This window comes from Phalacrocorax aristotelis, chromosome 3 (genome assembly GCF_949628215.1).
Source record: "Phalacrocorax aristotelis chromosome 3, bGulAri2.1, whole genome shotgun sequence".
In the NCBI taxonomy this organism is placed as follows: domain Eukaryota; kingdom Metazoa; phylum Chordata; class Aves; order Suliformes; family Phalacrocoracidae; genus Phalacrocorax; species Phalacrocorax aristotelis.
In genome coordinates, this window is record NC_134278.1 from 125,785,940 (window position 1) to 125,802,364 (window position 16,425).

Consider the following 16,425-nt stretch of genomic DNA (forward strand, 5'->3'; position numbering starts at 1 on the left):
AGCAGAGAACTGCTTCAGCGACACCCATTGCTATGTACTAAAATCTTCACCTGCAAGGAGTTTGACTGACCAGATACTTAATATTTAGTATTTAATATTAATATGAATATTTACTTCAAAAATATTCCACATCCATTTACATAAGCAGTAGTGCAACTGTGGAACGACACACCTGGGAGGAAAAGGAACTTTGTACAGTTTAAAACTTAGGCAGCACAGACCCTCCCAAAGACTCCCAGGGAATAGCATGAGGAGGAGGGAGGGGAAGAGCACAGAATCGGGGAGGCTGGGATAACAGCATAACCTTGTGTCCTCCCTGTCTGCTGGTCCTACTGGCAGGTTGTCTCCGGGCTTCAAGCAGAGATCAGGAAACCCAGCGGAGTGTTTATGTGGAAGCCCCTGCTAACTGTTCTCATTGGCACAGTGACAATCCAGCGACCGTGAACTGAGGTCGGGTTCCACAAGGAGCCCCTTGGATTTGTTTCTTGTGATTCAACTCCAGTTGCAGCAGTTAAGACTTTCCCATGGTTGGAGCACTAGGAATGTCTCACTTTCCCATGTGTCTTCCTTAGTGTCCATTAATATGTGAGATTGTCCGACCTCCTTTCCCTCAGTCATCACGCTCTTGGTGGTCTTCTTCCCTTACCCAGTGGCCTGTTTTGTTTTGTTTATCGGCATCTCTCAAATCTTGTTTAAATTGTCCAAGGTTTTGAAAAGATGTGTGGAGAGCAGACAGATACACATAGAAAGCCTGACTGAAAATGTAAACTCGATGGCTCTTGAAACTGGCAGTGGATAGTGCAAGCTTCCTATGTGTCAACAGTTAAAAAATAAAACCAAGACCAAAGATAGGGAAATAACCATAAAAGATTCCTCAGAAGAGTGTGGTTTAGTGGGAGGCAGTACTCTCAGCACACAGCGGTTGAGACCAGTATATTTTTGGGCCCAATTTTTCTTCTTGCTGTTTGATGGGCTATCTCTCTGAGACAGCACCATACTCCTATTTCAGCTTGTCGCATCAATGTAATGGAGCTCCTCCCAGAGGTGCTGCTCTCTAGAGCAGGTTGTGTGGTATTGTGCAGTGTTTTTAACCAGCTTCATTGTATCTCTGCTCTGGACTTGTTCTGCAGCCATTTCAAATTGCCACACGTATAAATCAAGGGTATTTGAATAATGGGTATTTGGTGTGGCTTCTTGCAGGACGCAATGGCTTCAGTATCTGAAGGGGGACGTTAAAACGGCTCAAACCACGGGAAGGACAATAGGCGTAGTTTGGATTCCAATTTATTACCCAAATAATGCCATTTAGTGCTAGACGGGAAACAATTCGGAAATGTTAGCTCAAATGTCCAAAATACCAGAAGTTCCTCCGCAGCCTGGCACCCTCGTTGGCAATTTCTTCATTCAGTCTCTCTGCTTAGGAGTAGAAGGACTTCCCAGGGTTATCGCCATTAACCAGAGGTGTGGAGGCTGTCCATATTGTACCCGTTGAGTAAGAATGGACTGCCACCTTCCTTAAACCACCAAGAAATTAATTTCTTTAATGGAAAGAAAATAATTCACTGAACTTTTTTGTTTGATTACTCATCAAAACCAGTGGCACATTTGGTAACTATAGAGAGTTTCTGATGACAATCCAGCAAATCAGAATCTTATTAATAATACGATTCTTATTAATAAGAATTAAGAAGAATGTTACTAATAATAACTTCTTCTTATTAGCATACCTTTGGGGAAGAAAAATGTGGATACTTCTCTAAGAGTTGGTTCAGGAAATAGAATTTTCTGATTGTGCACCTGAAAAAAACCAAGCTCAGATATTACCTAAACAATTCTTTTTACAGATTATAGTTGTGCTGGAACTATGCTTACTTTATTATCTGTAGTTCTGGTCTACCAGCCTAACATACTGTAAACTGTTACTCCGATGACTGTCGGCAGTTCTGTTGCAAATATAATACTGGATTTGTGGGACTTCTCACTGAAAGTTTATTTGCAATTTAATACCAAAGGGTCAACCTGAAGCATTTAGTATTAAAAATCCCCTTTGTTTCTTAATGTCATACAGGAATAAAAGCCAGTATTTATTTTCCTCCAACTTAATTTTGATATAGGAATACTATTTCAGAATGCCTCCCATTCATGGAACTTTTTTCTGCTAGTTGTCTTGGGGGTTTCTGGACGTGAGTGCTGTGCTTTGGGCTGGGTGTGCCAACCGGTTCCTTAAGGCTAGTAAGTTCCATTACTTCACACACACATTCCTAATCACCTTGAAATGACAATAAATATCAACTCATATATTAATTATTTGCATCTGCCTACTAATATTAGAGTCATTTGGAAGAAGCCACCTGTGGGATATTTTTTATTCTTTTCTTGTATGTGACAAATATGGATAGATAATCCAAGATGCTTCGAAGAACTGGTTGGGGAATTGCTTATTTTCCTCATGAAAAAATTTTGATAAATGAAAATGATCGATTTTTATGAAAATCAAACAACCCTAAAAGGTCAAAAGTCCCTAAATTATGTAGGGATTTTCTTTAAGGGGAAAAACAGATCTTTTAATTAGAAGTTCTGTATTTTTACCTTTTACAGATGCAGTTTCTTTAATTATTTTTTGTTTTTATGGTGGGTTCAAGCAACTTCAGTTTCTGATTTCCTTTATATGAAAAAAATGATCCACACATCTTGAAGTGTGTTTATTGAGGTATGTTTTATAAGATTATAGCACTGAAGCATTTTTTAACATTTTAACATTAACTGAAGCATTTTTTTAACATTTTTTTTTAAAAATGAAGGCCATTTGACCACGTCATGAAAGTAAAATACCCTGTCCTTTGTCAGAGACTAAATGTGGATATTTTTAGATCAGGAGGAAAATGTTTTGGAAATGTATAAACTTCAGTATTTCTAAGGCAGCTAAAACAGATGCGGTCTGGCTTGCCGACTGAAAATTTCCATAACAGTACAATAAATTGGAAGATTTAGTTATGCTTTGTGGCACCTCTGTTAGAGTATTTTATTCCTTCTCTGTGGAAAAAACCCCAAACCCACAGTTTTTAAAAAAGCAAGAATATGGTGTGTTTTATGGGAACTCCCCCAAAAGGTTATATGCCAAAAAATATGCAAATATATCCAAAAGGCCTGAGGACATATGATGGAAAATATAAGATGTTAAGATGTTTCTCTACTTTTGACTATAGAAGTTGAATTGCTTGGTCAAAGTGAAGGGATAGAGGGAGAGTTCAGCAAACTGTAAGATGGGATTAATATACTCAGTATGTTAACAAAGGATGAATGCTGCTTGGAAGGATGGCTGTCAAGCACACAGGAATAAGTGAAAACTATTGAAGCGAGTACGTAAAAGGCTTATGCTTTCCTCCCGCTAAAGGGAGATACTCTTCTAATAAAGGTGAAACAGGTTCAGTGTGGTAGGGAATGTGGTAGGCCAGGTATACACTAAACTTGTATCTCTCAAACTATGGCTCTCATGGAAAGGCAATCTTGAAGTTAGGAAAAAACCCTCCTTTTTAAAAACAATTTTCACTACTAGTAATTATTTCTGAAAAGCATGCATTTATTTGCCTTTGCTCCCAGCAGCTGCTCATGCTCCAGAGCAGGGGGGTCAGTGTTTAGACTTGTAGCCAGTATTTGCGGATGCTTTGCACTTCCTCAGTCTGGTGGGGCTTAGCTCTGCTCCCAGCGGAGAAGTGCTGATCAACATGGCAGTAGCATCAAAGGGGGGGATTACTGCTGATAGCCATGAAGGCATGGTTTGCATGGTCTCAGATTGTCTGAAAGACAGGAAGGATAATCACATGAAGATGGATGGGCCCAAATAGAGAGGCATGTCTGCAAAAAAATATGAGATATGTTGGCTTTTAACTAAATCTGGGAGAACTGGTTCCTAGAGTCCTATCATGAGACAGGTACCCTGCATCTTTGTCCTACTCTGCAGGCTACTCCGCAGGGAAAACTTAAAAAATAAACAGCGTGTAATAAATACGCTCAGTAAATGTAGCCAGTTTGTTCAGCCCTTTCAGAATGGGACTCAGTACAGGGTGTGATACACTGGAAGGAGTGGGACAGTGGTTTTTTGGTGTCTTTTATCCTAGCCTAAGTGAGCTGGACACATCAGGACAGTTTGACCTCTGAAGTCTTTCATTCTTTCAAGTCTGTTGAGGCTCCCACGGAGAATGATCTTCCCTTTTCTGTCATATCACCACTTTCTTTATCTATTCCTGGCTCCTTACCTCTTTGTTCTCTGCACCAAAAGCTCATTTACTTGTTTTCTAGCTGGCTGTAGCTGCTGGGGTTAACTTCCTTTCTGTGCATTTTCTTCAAAAGCCTTGAAATGTCACATAGCTGTATGTCCTGCTGAGATGCTCTTGTCTTATTAATGTAACAATGGGTGTTTTTTAATGAGAAAACATGAAAGTACCATGAGCCTTCCTCTGCGCCTCCCCAGACTGATCATGAGAAATTGATGAATTGTGTGAAGTCTGCAAAGGCTTGGGAATTCATTTTAAGTCTGTTTTGGCAAATATGCACAAATAGGAGTTTGTTCTTTAGAAAATGGATTCAAATTGGCTTTCCCAAATAGCGTACTTTGACTAGGGCTCAGGGCTCTGTGCTTGAACACAGTCTGACACAGTATCCCCAGAGTAATACAACTAGTGACTAGTCATCAGTGTAAGAATCAGAATAATATAAGAATGTAAGAATTAGTGTCAGGATAATATGACTAGTGACTAGCAACTTACGTCATGGACTTTGGAACAGAGTCTTACATTAACTGTTCTCACTGACTTTCATCTCTGGAGGTAACAATTTGGGACTCATATATATTCTTTAGTAAGAGCCGTCAGATGCTGAGGCGGCTGCCCGCTGCTGATCTCCCAAGTAAGTGACACAGCGTAGGCCCAGCGATGGGGACCAGGTTCCTCATCTCAGGGCTGGGCTTGGAACTCGGATGGTGTGTGACTTTCCTTCTTTACAGGCTGAGGCATCAGTCATCCCAACAGTGCTTTTGAAAATCTGGTAGGTGTTTGCTTGTGAATTTGGGAGCCTCACTTCCAACTCCCCTCTGTCAAACTCTTGGTCTAAGTTGATGTTTGCTTTGGCTCCATTTTTTGTTCCACAGTGCTCATTTTGTAAGAGAGGAGAAGGCAGGGGAGAAAAGAAAGCACCAGTAGGGTAGGCAGCTGCCTAACTGAGAGGACTAAAAATTTCCCTGCAGTGTTATTTAAAGAGGTCTGGAGAGACCCATCGTCTGTCTGGAGTTGCATTGAGTGAGGCAGACCTGTTGCAGCTTGCTGAAGCAATAGTTTGCTGATTTCCTTAGTGGAGACTTTCTTCTCTTGGTTCTTTCAACCCACCATGCTTGGTCTGCACATGACATTGAGTGAAGGGATATGGTTGGTATCAGTAGGAATCACAGCATTTCTAGAACCAGGGCAAAATACCCAGTACCACAGATTTCAACAGCCTCAGCTTTGGTTTAGCAACAGGGCAGTTGCTGTGACCAGGGTTTTTTGTTTGTTTTCTGGGTCTCTTTGAAAGTATATCACGCTGGAAGGTGATATCACTAATTATTTGTGTCTGCATTAATTTCAGGAGAAACTGAGGCACAGATTCTGGACCACAGGGGTCCAGAATGGTCACACTGGATTATATGATAAGGTGGGGACATATGCTAGGCTGCAGCTGGGAGCATGCCTTTGACTGCTGTGTACCTTTCCTGAGCAGCATCCACTGCCAAGATACCTACTGTCCTGCGATGCCGCATCCTGGTGTCCCTACCGCTTCAGGACCCTCCATGCCAGATGGAGCCCTTGAGGCTGGCTGGCTGCACTATGGGCATCTCCGAGCAAGATGTGGCTCTGTGCTGCAAGGACGTGAGAGGCTGTGCTCTCAGCAAAGAGTAGGTCCTGTGCTTGGTACCTGACTGTCGTGGTTCAGCCTCAGCTGGCAACTGAACACCACGCAGCCGCTCGCTCACCCCCCCACCCCTGTGGGATGGGGAAGAGAATCGGACGAGCAAAAGAACTTGTGGGTTGAGATAAGCACAGTTTAATGATTACAATAAAATGATGATGATAAATGATTATGATAATAATGACAATAATGTTAATATAATAAAAAGGGAAAAAGAAGGGAAAGGGAAAACAGGAAAAAAAAACCACGGAAACACAAACGATACAACCGCTCACCACCCGCCGACCGACGCTGCCCGTCCCCGAGCCGCGATTGCTTCCCCCCTCCCCCGGCCAGCCCCTCCCAGGTAACACACTGGGCATGACATTACATGATATGTAATATCCCTTTGGTCAGTTTGAATCCACTCTCTTAGCTGTGCCCCCTCCCCTCCCAGCTTCTTGTGCACCCAGCAGAGCATGGGAAGCTAGACATGTCCTTGACTAGTACAAGCGCTACCCAGCAACAGCCTAAACATCTGTGTGTTATCTCAACAGGGTTTTTTTTTCCATGCTAATTTCAAAGCACAGCACTATACCAGCTAGAGTGAAGAAAATTAACTTTATCCCAGCTAAAACCATGACACCATGCCTTCCCAGAATACTCTCCCAAGATCCAGGGATTTTTGGCTCAGGAGTCCCTAACACAGTGGCAGTATCTTAGTTCCAGAGCCCTTAACAGATTTTTCATTATGGATTTGCCCCTGTTTGAACATGTATACATTTTACATGTATTCTTGTGCTAAGATGTTTTGCAGCTTAACCATGTATTCTGTCATCAAGAATATCTTGTTTGCCTTGAAATTGCCGCCTGCTAATTTCGTTTAATGCCCACAGCTATAAGTGGGAATTATGCTTTAAGACCAGAGGATCATTTGCTCAGCATGTAGTGTGTACTGAAATGTGCGCTGCATGGGCAAACGGGTATTGTAGGGCAGAGATTCCCCTGGTCCGTGCTTTGTGAAGGCACATCACACTGCCACTAACACTCCTACACCACTGCAGGAAGAGCTTCCAAAAAGTGACTCGCTTTGTATTGTTGTGTACAAAAATTTAAATCCTGAAATCCAATGTAAAGCCTAGGGGAAGAGATGTGGGAAAGGTATGAGGAGGAAGGTTCAGATGAGACTTTGTCTTGATACCTGCATTGAGTATGATTACCTAAAATCTTTTTATAGTTAGTTAGGTCAAAAGTTCAGAAGAAAAAAATACATTAGGGAAAAAGTACAGCAGGAGCTTCCCTTAAAAAAAAAAAAAGTATCAAAATGTGAAACTGTCCTTGAAAATAGGAACAGTAAGATGTAACAATGCAGTGCAAGCAGGACTGGATACATGAGTTATTGATGGCAACAGATCTTTAAATTACATACAGCAGCGGGGAACACCCAGTGTTAAAAGATAACACATGCATATCCGCATATTGACACATGTTCTCTTTTAAAATCTGGCCTCCTGTGTTGGTGTTTTCATTGGCAGCAGGAAAATAAATTTTGCCTAATATCTCATTTTCATTCCAGATAACATCTTCCTTTTTCCAGCTGCCAGTAGTTACAAGGATGTCATGCATGAGTAGTAGTTTACTGGCATGAAGTGGTGCCTTGGCCTCTCAAATCTCATAGTCCTGAGTCCTGTTCTGATGAGCTGTGCTGTTTCCTTCGTGGGTTCTGTACCTTTGGCTTTAAGTGGATTGCCTGCATGAGCGAGGCTTATGGAACTGAGATCTTCATGAAGAAAATCAAGTGCTGTATGCTCAGACGAACTTTTCGTGCTATACAAGCATATCATGAATTCCTTCATACTTGTGTGTGTGTGTGTGTGTGTGTGTCTAAACGTTACTGGGATCACAGAATCAAAGGGAAACCACTTAGGAACTTCTAGGATTAAGAGCCTAACATTTTGCCTAACATCCATCCCCTCTTCCACTACAGACTCACAGGTTTTGAAACAAAAAAGCACTGTTTTGTTGGATTAATGCATTAAAGTTTGGGGAGTTTCAGTGATTACGGTAGTATGCAAACCGAATGTAGAAACATCCACCTCGAGGTGTTTTACCCATCACTTTTCTCAAATGTCATCCCTGCCAGCAGGAGTCTGAAACAGACAGCTGCAGCTAAACCAAACCAAAAAAAGTCTTTTCTAGGACTGTAAAAATAGGATTGGAAGAGACTATGAGAGCTCCTTGAATCCAGTCCCCCTAACTCTTCTGACCAGATCATTGTCTAATCTCTTCTTAAAAACCTCCACTGAGGGAGACTCCACAACCTCCCCAGGCAGTCTTTGAGTGCTAAGCTAACCTTCCCACTAGAAAGCTTTTCTAATGTCAAATTTGCATCTCCCTTGTGCAATCGAAGCCATTAATTCTGTCATATTGCAACAGGCATTGGGAAGTCAGTTCCTTGCTTTGCAGTAGCATTTTGTGTACATGAAGCTTACAGTTTCCCCTCTAAGGCAGGGGGGAATCTTTTCCAGATTAAATCTCTCCCACCCCTTTGATCATACCCTGCTGCACACTTTCCCCAAGTCTCTTCCTTGAAGGCTACCAAAACTGGATGCAGTAATCCAGACTGTGCCTTTACCAGCACTTCATGGAGTAGAAGTTTTATAAATTTCTTTTAATCTATTTATATAGCTTAGTATGACATTTAGTTTCATCCATCTAAGGATGACCTTTGGCATTTCTGTGACAGAGCAGTACTGTAACAGGAACGGCATACCCATGGTTGCTGAGCTACGTGCAGTTTGCAAGTGGATCACGTATAGCTTCCCTGTACCAGGCTGTATAGGGTACCTGGAAGCGTTCCCTGTGACTAGACCCAGGCAAATGGCTCAGACACTAGAATTTGCCTCTTCAGATTGAAGTGTGGAAGACTCATTTTCAATTTGGATTGAATCCTGGGGTACTCCTCAAGAAATTGTGCGTGAAGAAACTGGGTGAATCCTGCCAATTGAAGGCTGCCAAGAAATCAGCCAAGCTACCATTGTAAGACAGGGCAGCAGCTTCCCTGACCATCCCTGCTACAGAGAGTAAAATCTAGCCAAACTCTTCAGCTGTAGTACTTGTATTTAACTACAAAGGCAGCACTGTCAAGCCTGAAATTGCCTAAGCCGAAGATACCCAAAGGGACAATTTCTGCTGAGTTATGCCCATTGGGAATCATTGGGATGGAGAAACAGGACCACCAAACAAGGTATCTCTGGTGTCCACTCCTGTGATGTGTAACACTGCAAACATAAAACACTGTCTAGAGGTAGGCTTAGATACGAAGTACTGAGCTGGTGTGTTAAAAACCAGCACCAAAGTGTTGCACAGCTCCCTGAGAAGCCTGTGAGGGCTGCTTGTCTTCCCAAGTACAGACATGCATGTGCAGCTGTACACAAGCTCTTCTCTATTAGTACAACCTTTGAATGAGTAAACACTGATAAGAGATGCTTAAATATTGTGCCTGAACTATGTTTTGACAGCTGTCGCTTGTACTGTCTCCCCTCAGGTCTATCTTTTAATTACATCAGGTTAACACAATGTTTCATCTGTCACCCTTGGATGATAGCAGAAAGGCACAAATTCAGCCATGGGATGAACAGATTTAGCTTTTCTTGCTGCCATGACGCAGTGTTTGCTACTCTCCACTTGAATCACTCACTACCCACAGTCAGTTATGATGGTCAGAAAAAGAAATGGCCTGTCTAGGGGTTGAGCAGCGGTTCAGGGAATTGGCATGTGCTTTATATGATATTGTAGTCCAGCAGCTAAGGCATTTTTAGCTGAATCTGCGGCATGTGGTGTAATTCAAAATCCCAAGGGACAACTGTTTTTTCATCAGCTAAAGGGGTCTGGGAATTGGCTGCAGGATGAGAAAAAAATAGTCTTAGCACTTGAGCGATTTCTTCAGCTATGTTCACATCTTCCCATAGTTACTTAAGTGTTGCTGCAAATTGGAATTGCTCAAATATTCCCAGAGAATAAAGTGGAGATTTTCAAGATTAATGTTCCCTCTATGTGCAGACTGCTAGATGGGGGATGGAAAGAGTTAGCTTTTAATGACACATTTATGGATGTTGGGTCAGTCTGCTGGGGAACGGATTCAGTATCACACATCCTCAGTGGTGGGTTCTGCAGTGCTGCTGGGGTCTTACATGTGAATAACGAGTTTTGGAAATACTCTTTGCAAGTGGGCTGCCTGCTGGAGAACAGAGAGTGAAATCAGTTCAAAGAAAAAAGTCCTCTAACAGCTTGGAATAGAATATATTTTTAAAATTACCCTGGAAAACGAATTTCCTTTGGAAAATTTGTAACTGGGAAGATGTCTGAATAGACTCTTTGCTGACTGTTACAGAACTGCATTAAGATGGAACAAAGTACATTATGGTACCATAAATGTTATAGCTTGCATGTGTACGCTCAGAGTATTGCAAGGTTTTCTATATACAAAACTTCTAAATTTAAGGAAGACTGGTTACATTATTCTCTACTTTCTAGCAGGCACTAATGTGTGCTTACAGAAAGTAATTTGCACACTTAGTAGTTTCTCTGAGATGCATCATTAATTAAAAAGTGACATTTATCATAGTGGTAATTCACTGGAGCTGAAAATTTGTTATCCTTTTGAACTGGTTTTTATTTACCTTTCTCTCCTCCTAGATCCAGGAAAGGGAGAGGAAGGGAAACACCTCCTGTTTTGGTTTTTTTGTGGCATAAAAGGAGAAGCAGTCCCACTTCCATGCGTTTCCTTCCAGTTCCAGCCACCTCCCCAAAGGCCACTGCAGTGGAGGTACGTCTGTCTGGCTGTCAGCCTGGCACCTTCCATGGCTAGCAGTGAATGTACACAGGACGTACCACACCTAAGGACTGGTGTCAAACAGGGCGATTGCAGAGGACTGTCACTGCTGTGTGTTGGCGCAAAAGTGTCCAAGTGTCTGATTTCTTTCACGCAAAGCTTCACCATTTTGTTCTTACTGCTTTTCTTGTTTGTATGCTAACATGCCATGACAGGCCTCCTGTTTCCACTCTGGACTGCAGTCTCTCACACAGTGAGGGAGGAGACTGTAGATGACTGTGCATTCTCTATTCAGAGAAGAATGTCCCTTAAAAGGATTCTTTCCCCCCCTTGGAAGGGGTTGTCTGCAGGTCAGGTGGGTGAGCTGGAATGAATCACAGAAGAGAGAGTGAACAGTCAGTTTGGGGTCATCTTTTTTCTACCTCTCGTGTCTCTTTTCTTCAATTTCCCAGTCTCACTGAAGTTAAATCTTTCAAGATCTTTCCTGAGAGCAAAAGAGGATAAAGAAAGCACATCTCTCATTTTTTCCTAGTTGTCAGCCAAGAGCTGGTCAGACTTTAGCACCCATGACCATGTGAGGAGTCATTTCTCTGCTTCTGTGCTAATTCCTGCTCATCTTGGTGAAATGCCTCCTACCTCTCTACCTTTGGTGGAAAGGAGAAACTATCTGAAATGTTCTGCAAACTGACATAAACCCAAAGCACCTTCCTGGGCAGGGAAGAGGTTTGTGATAGCACGAGACATAGGGAGAGCCTTCTGCAAATAGCCTGTGCACACTGCAAATCTGAGATTTCCCTGCAGCAAGAAGTGAAAGGTTGGGGTATGCAGTGTGCACTGTGGCTGCTCAGGAGACTTCACCTTCACCTCCCCACAGCCATGTAGCCTGGCACAGGCTCTCCTTAGCTTGAGGGAACTGTTCTAGCTAGACTTAGTGGGGCAGTATTTCCATCATGGCAGCAGTGCTAGTTCGCTGTTGCTCACTACCCCAAGAAGTGGTAGCCCTGCCCTTAAAAATCCCTCCTGCCAGAGCTGCTTTGCTGCTGCTCTGTGCTGCAATGGGCAATTGGAACTGCACTGAGGTGCTGCTAACATTGCTGCAAGCAGCATTAACTTTGCCTGAAAAATGTGCTGGTCACTAAGAGTTATGCCCTTTCCATGGACTGCTCGCTGGCTCCTCTGAACCTTGCAGATATCAAACTTTGCAATGTTAATGTGGAAGAGATTCTGCAAACTCACCAGGAATATGGGGCAAAGCTCTCTCCCACGTCATCTGTGCTTTTGTCTTGTCCCTTCTTCCAGTTCGCAGAGCCCTTTGCTCCTTTCCTTGCTGTGTAGTAGATAGGAACATGTAGCTTTTTGCAATCAAAGCAGCTATGGGGGTCTCAGTGGGATTGTTTTTACATGTAAGCATTGCACAAGTCCAGCTCCAGGAAAAGAGGCCAATATTTTCTTTAACACATGCTGGTATAAAATAGGAACAACTCTTCTAAAAGCTTAGAGACTGAGATGGCCTTGAATTAGATCCAGGGACCTCAGATTAATTACAAAACTAAATCAGAATGAATGCTCTTTTATAGTTCTGCTGCACAATGATCCCTGGACTTATTGAACCTGGATGTCAAATACATAGATAAGGATGATCTGTACTGAAGCAGAATAAAGGGCACATTTACCTAGCTGTGAATTAAGGGTCTATCCTTTGCAGAATTCTGCTGTTACTTTACTGTATTTGAACAAATCTAAGAGCAAAATCAGATGTCTGCTACTGAAGGGAGAAGGTTTCAAGGGAAATTCAGCTTCTTCTACTCATTCTTGCTCCTTTGCCAGAAATTTGTCTCTTCTCTCCCCAAAATGATGCTATAATGTTTCCTGTACTACAGAAACTTACAGTGCATGCCACAAAGGTCACCTGTCCTCTTTCTTTTTTAAAGGCTGTCAGGGTAGAGCCTCTATAAAGGCTGTAATTTTTAACTTGCAGAGTAAGAACCTGAATAAATTGTAAAGAACTCCCATTGCCTTTCATAAAGAGATGAACAGTCCTTTCATGCTTTACATAACTGCAGCATGCTTTGGAAGCAAGGTTACATCTATTTGAGTCATTATGACTGAGACAGCTCATGCAGCACTAACTGCAGGCAGGTTTCCAAGCAGAGAAAGAGTTGGGGCCTGAAGCATTTTGGGTAGGACAGTATTTGGGAACGAGAGGAGCTCAGGACCTACAGTTGCCAGGAGCCACTCGTTCACACAGACGCCCAGTACTACTTGTAGGCTGATTGGCACTGTCTTACCCACTGAAGAGGAAGCATCTCCTGCTGGCTTCCTACCAGCACACAGAGTCTCTAATTTAGGAAAGCAAAGCAGATTCTTGCATGCCAGTCCTGAAAAGCTACCAGCCCTGACGTGGAAACAAGGACAGGCAAATCTGTATAGCTCTAGCCAAGAATAAAAGCACACTCGCTTCTGAATGGAAGCAATTTCAGTGCATGGTGAGATGGAGGGACTTGGACTGTTCAGCCTGGAGAAAACCCGGGGAGATCAGATTGCTGCCTCCAGCTAGGAAGGCTAGGGAGATGGAGCCAGGCTCTTCCCAGAGGCGCACAGTGACAGGCGTGCAGTGGTATCGGTCGCACACTGCAGCGAGACAAACACCAGCTCAGCAGGGGACAAAAATGTCTCAGCCAGAGGGATGCAGCATGGGGACATATTGCCCAGGAGGGTGGAGGGTCTCCGTCCTTGGAGGTATACACAGTTTGACTGGACAAGGCCCTAAGCAACCTGCTATCACTTTGAAGGTGTCCCTGCAGGGAGTGGGGTGTTGGACGAGATGAGCTCCAGACCCACCTCAATTTTGCTTTGATTCCAGGTTGTTACATATGTTATTTCTTAACTAAAGTGACTGTGGAAAGTTACTTCACTCTGTTTGCCTCTGTTTCCTTACCTTCATGTTGGAAATAGTATTTTACTTCCATGAAACTTACATCCTTTATTTTTATTGTCTTTTTTAAGCTCCAAGGGTACACTTGGAGGTATACAAGTCATAAAGAAAACACCAGTCTTTAGGAAGGCAAAGACTGGAAAAAGTTGCAGGCCAAAATTGCAGTTCAAATACTCTGACACTGCTGTAACACCTTAAAAAAAAGGGTTTCTTGGTGAGAGGGATTGAAATTATAAAGTATATTTGTCAATTTTCCCCCTTCTTTTAGGTCTCTAGAAACAATGTGGGTTTTTTCATCTAGATTAGCACCGTGAAGTGGAGCAAGAATAGTGCCATTTGGCTATTCCCAATCATGCCCACATGAGAATTTGCTTGAAATGATGTAGAAATGGCCCAGTGTTGACTTAGACAGAGCTTGTGGGCATTTGCAACATGAGGCTGAATTTAAACAATTACAATAGCCATGCAGGTGGAAGGCAGTACAGGACAGCACGGTCTGGTTACCAACACTGAGAGATAGTTCCATTTCCTAAAATGTCAGTGATGTCAAAAGACTTCTCCTATATAGCTACAATCACCTCCTTCCCCTTAGACCTTTTGCCCTTAGAAAAGGCAAAGCTTTTTCCAGCAGAAAAGCTGGATGCATTTCATTACCCTTCCCGCATGCAAAGTTTTCTCTATGTATGGATACATGAGAATGGTCAGATAATGAATGAGCTGATTGGCTGAACATCTGCAGGTGCTCTATAATGACAACAATTAAGCTATTCTGAAGCTATTACCATATTAAATTAACTTACTGCAATGCTATTAATTAGAATTCATGTTCTAGAAATGAAACAGTGCAGCAATTACACTGGTATTTAATGACCTGTAAAAATAGTAAATTTCCTCATGTAATTAATTTAAGGCCGGAAGATGGTGGGTCAGGCTGCTTCCCAGTATAACTCCAGCCACTTCTGTACTTTCACAACGTGAGTGATTATGATCCATGTTACCTTTTATCTTGAAAGAAAAATTTTTTGGCATCTGATCACTAAAGCTATCCAATAGCTGTGCCAAAAACTGGAAATCAGTTCAGCTGGTCTCACTGTGAAGTCTGAAACTTGATATGGCTTTGGGAAATGGCTCAGTAAGGTTTGTGATTGAGGCTGTCAGTTGACCTCAGCGATGTATATTTTACAGACAAGATCTAGCAGTGATTACTTTTTTGCATAACATTTTAAGGCTCTGCCTTTCCTTATTTTCCACCCCGCCCCCTTGGCAGAAGTAAATATAAGTGCTTGTGACTTATTATTTGTTATTGAATTTCTCAAATTCTGTGACATGGTGACTTCTTCAAGGTATATCCTTGAAAACTGAAACAGATGTGTCCTGCCTAGCTCTCTGAGGAGTTACAACATCAGCACCTGTCTGTCCTTGGGCACAGAAGCCTTTGCAGCTGAATGAGTTTCATGAAGCAGTGGGGTTATTTCCCCTTGTGTGTGCAGCATGGACCATGCTTGGAGCTTTGCTGTTGCTCTTAAACAGAACTGTTAGGGTAGGTTCAATGTGCCTGGCAGCCAGCCCAGTCAGGACCCCTGAAACAGCCCTTGCGCGTTATTTTGTGCTGCCTTACAAGTGGGAACTCTGGGCACCATCCAGGCATAAATCACAGCATTGTGAAATGAAATAAAGAGAATAAGCTGGAGCCACTGAAACACCTGTGGGTTGGTATCTGCAACAGCAATAGAAACTGGGCTAGACAGCTCCTGTCCATGAGCTATCATCCAGCATAAGCTAAGTTTGTAGAGCAACCCACGGGTGTTGCTTTTGGCCTGAGGGAGCTCTGAGCCACAGCTTCTTCCAGCCCTCCTTGTTGATGACTGAGCTGTAGTGTTACAAAAGGGATAGTTGTGATGCACATTACCCTTCTGTAATACCTGGCCCTAGAACCTGACTGCTTGTCCACGCGTTTTCTATTGCATGCTTTCTGTGGAAAAAGCAGAGCCATGGCCCAGGGCATGTACAAAAAAAGTTCTCTGGATGAGAAGCTGCTATACTTACCCTGAGATCTTCCATAACAATACCTATTTTCAGGCTGATTTTCTTCTCCCAGTGAGAGAGGAGGAGCTGTGGGATTTTAATGATTCATTTTATTGATGGATCTGAATGTTTATTGTTGTTTTAACTATCAAAACGTACAGAGGCTGGAATCTATCCAGAGAAAAGAAGGCAATTTCTTTTATTTCCTTACTCTGCGTGAGGCAGTGGCAAGGGAATATTTCTATCTTTATTACAATAAGCATTTGCCTGAGAAACAGAAGTCTGCAAGGAAAACAGGATGACAGTCAGAACTGAGAGCTGAATGGTTGAGGTGTCTTTTCTTATTTGATGCAGGTTCTTGGCTTTCTAACCTTCTCTCTGCCTATGCATTAATAGTCAAAACTTAAAAATAATATCTTACCAACCCAGAACTTCTTGGTTATATAGTCTTTACGTCCGCTTTTTCAAGGACTGATGCAAAGACTTGGCTTATTTATTTTTAGCTGCAGTAAGTTACTGAGTGTGTGCCTATGTGCTTATGTGAAACTACAGATATAACTGACATGCCCCATATGAAATACCAGGAAGGTATTTCTGTTTAAATATCAAACATTGTTTAGCCTCAAGTGTTTTAAATCAGGCTTAATCCCTTTTGCCTCTTAACCAGACTGTAGTACCCCATAATTTTAAAAATAGTTTCATATACATGAGC

General features: G+C 42.5%; 1 long non-coding RNA gene across 3 annotated transcripts in view; it reads left to right on the forward strand.

The window, feature by feature from the left end:
• LOC142055476 (uncharacterized) overlaps positions 1-16,425 on the forward strand; it is an 89,945-nt gene that overhangs the window by 23,271 nt on the left and 50,249 nt on the right. The window contains exon 4 of one of the 3 annotated variants that reach the window (XR_012659941.1): positions 5,620-6,114. The exons of the other annotated variants lie outside the window; for them this stretch is intronic. This is a non-coding gene — a long non-coding RNA (uncharacterized LOC142055476). Of the gene's footprint in view, positions 1-5,619; positions 6,115-16,425 lie in introns of those variants that run through there. 3 annotated transcript variants of the gene reach the window in all.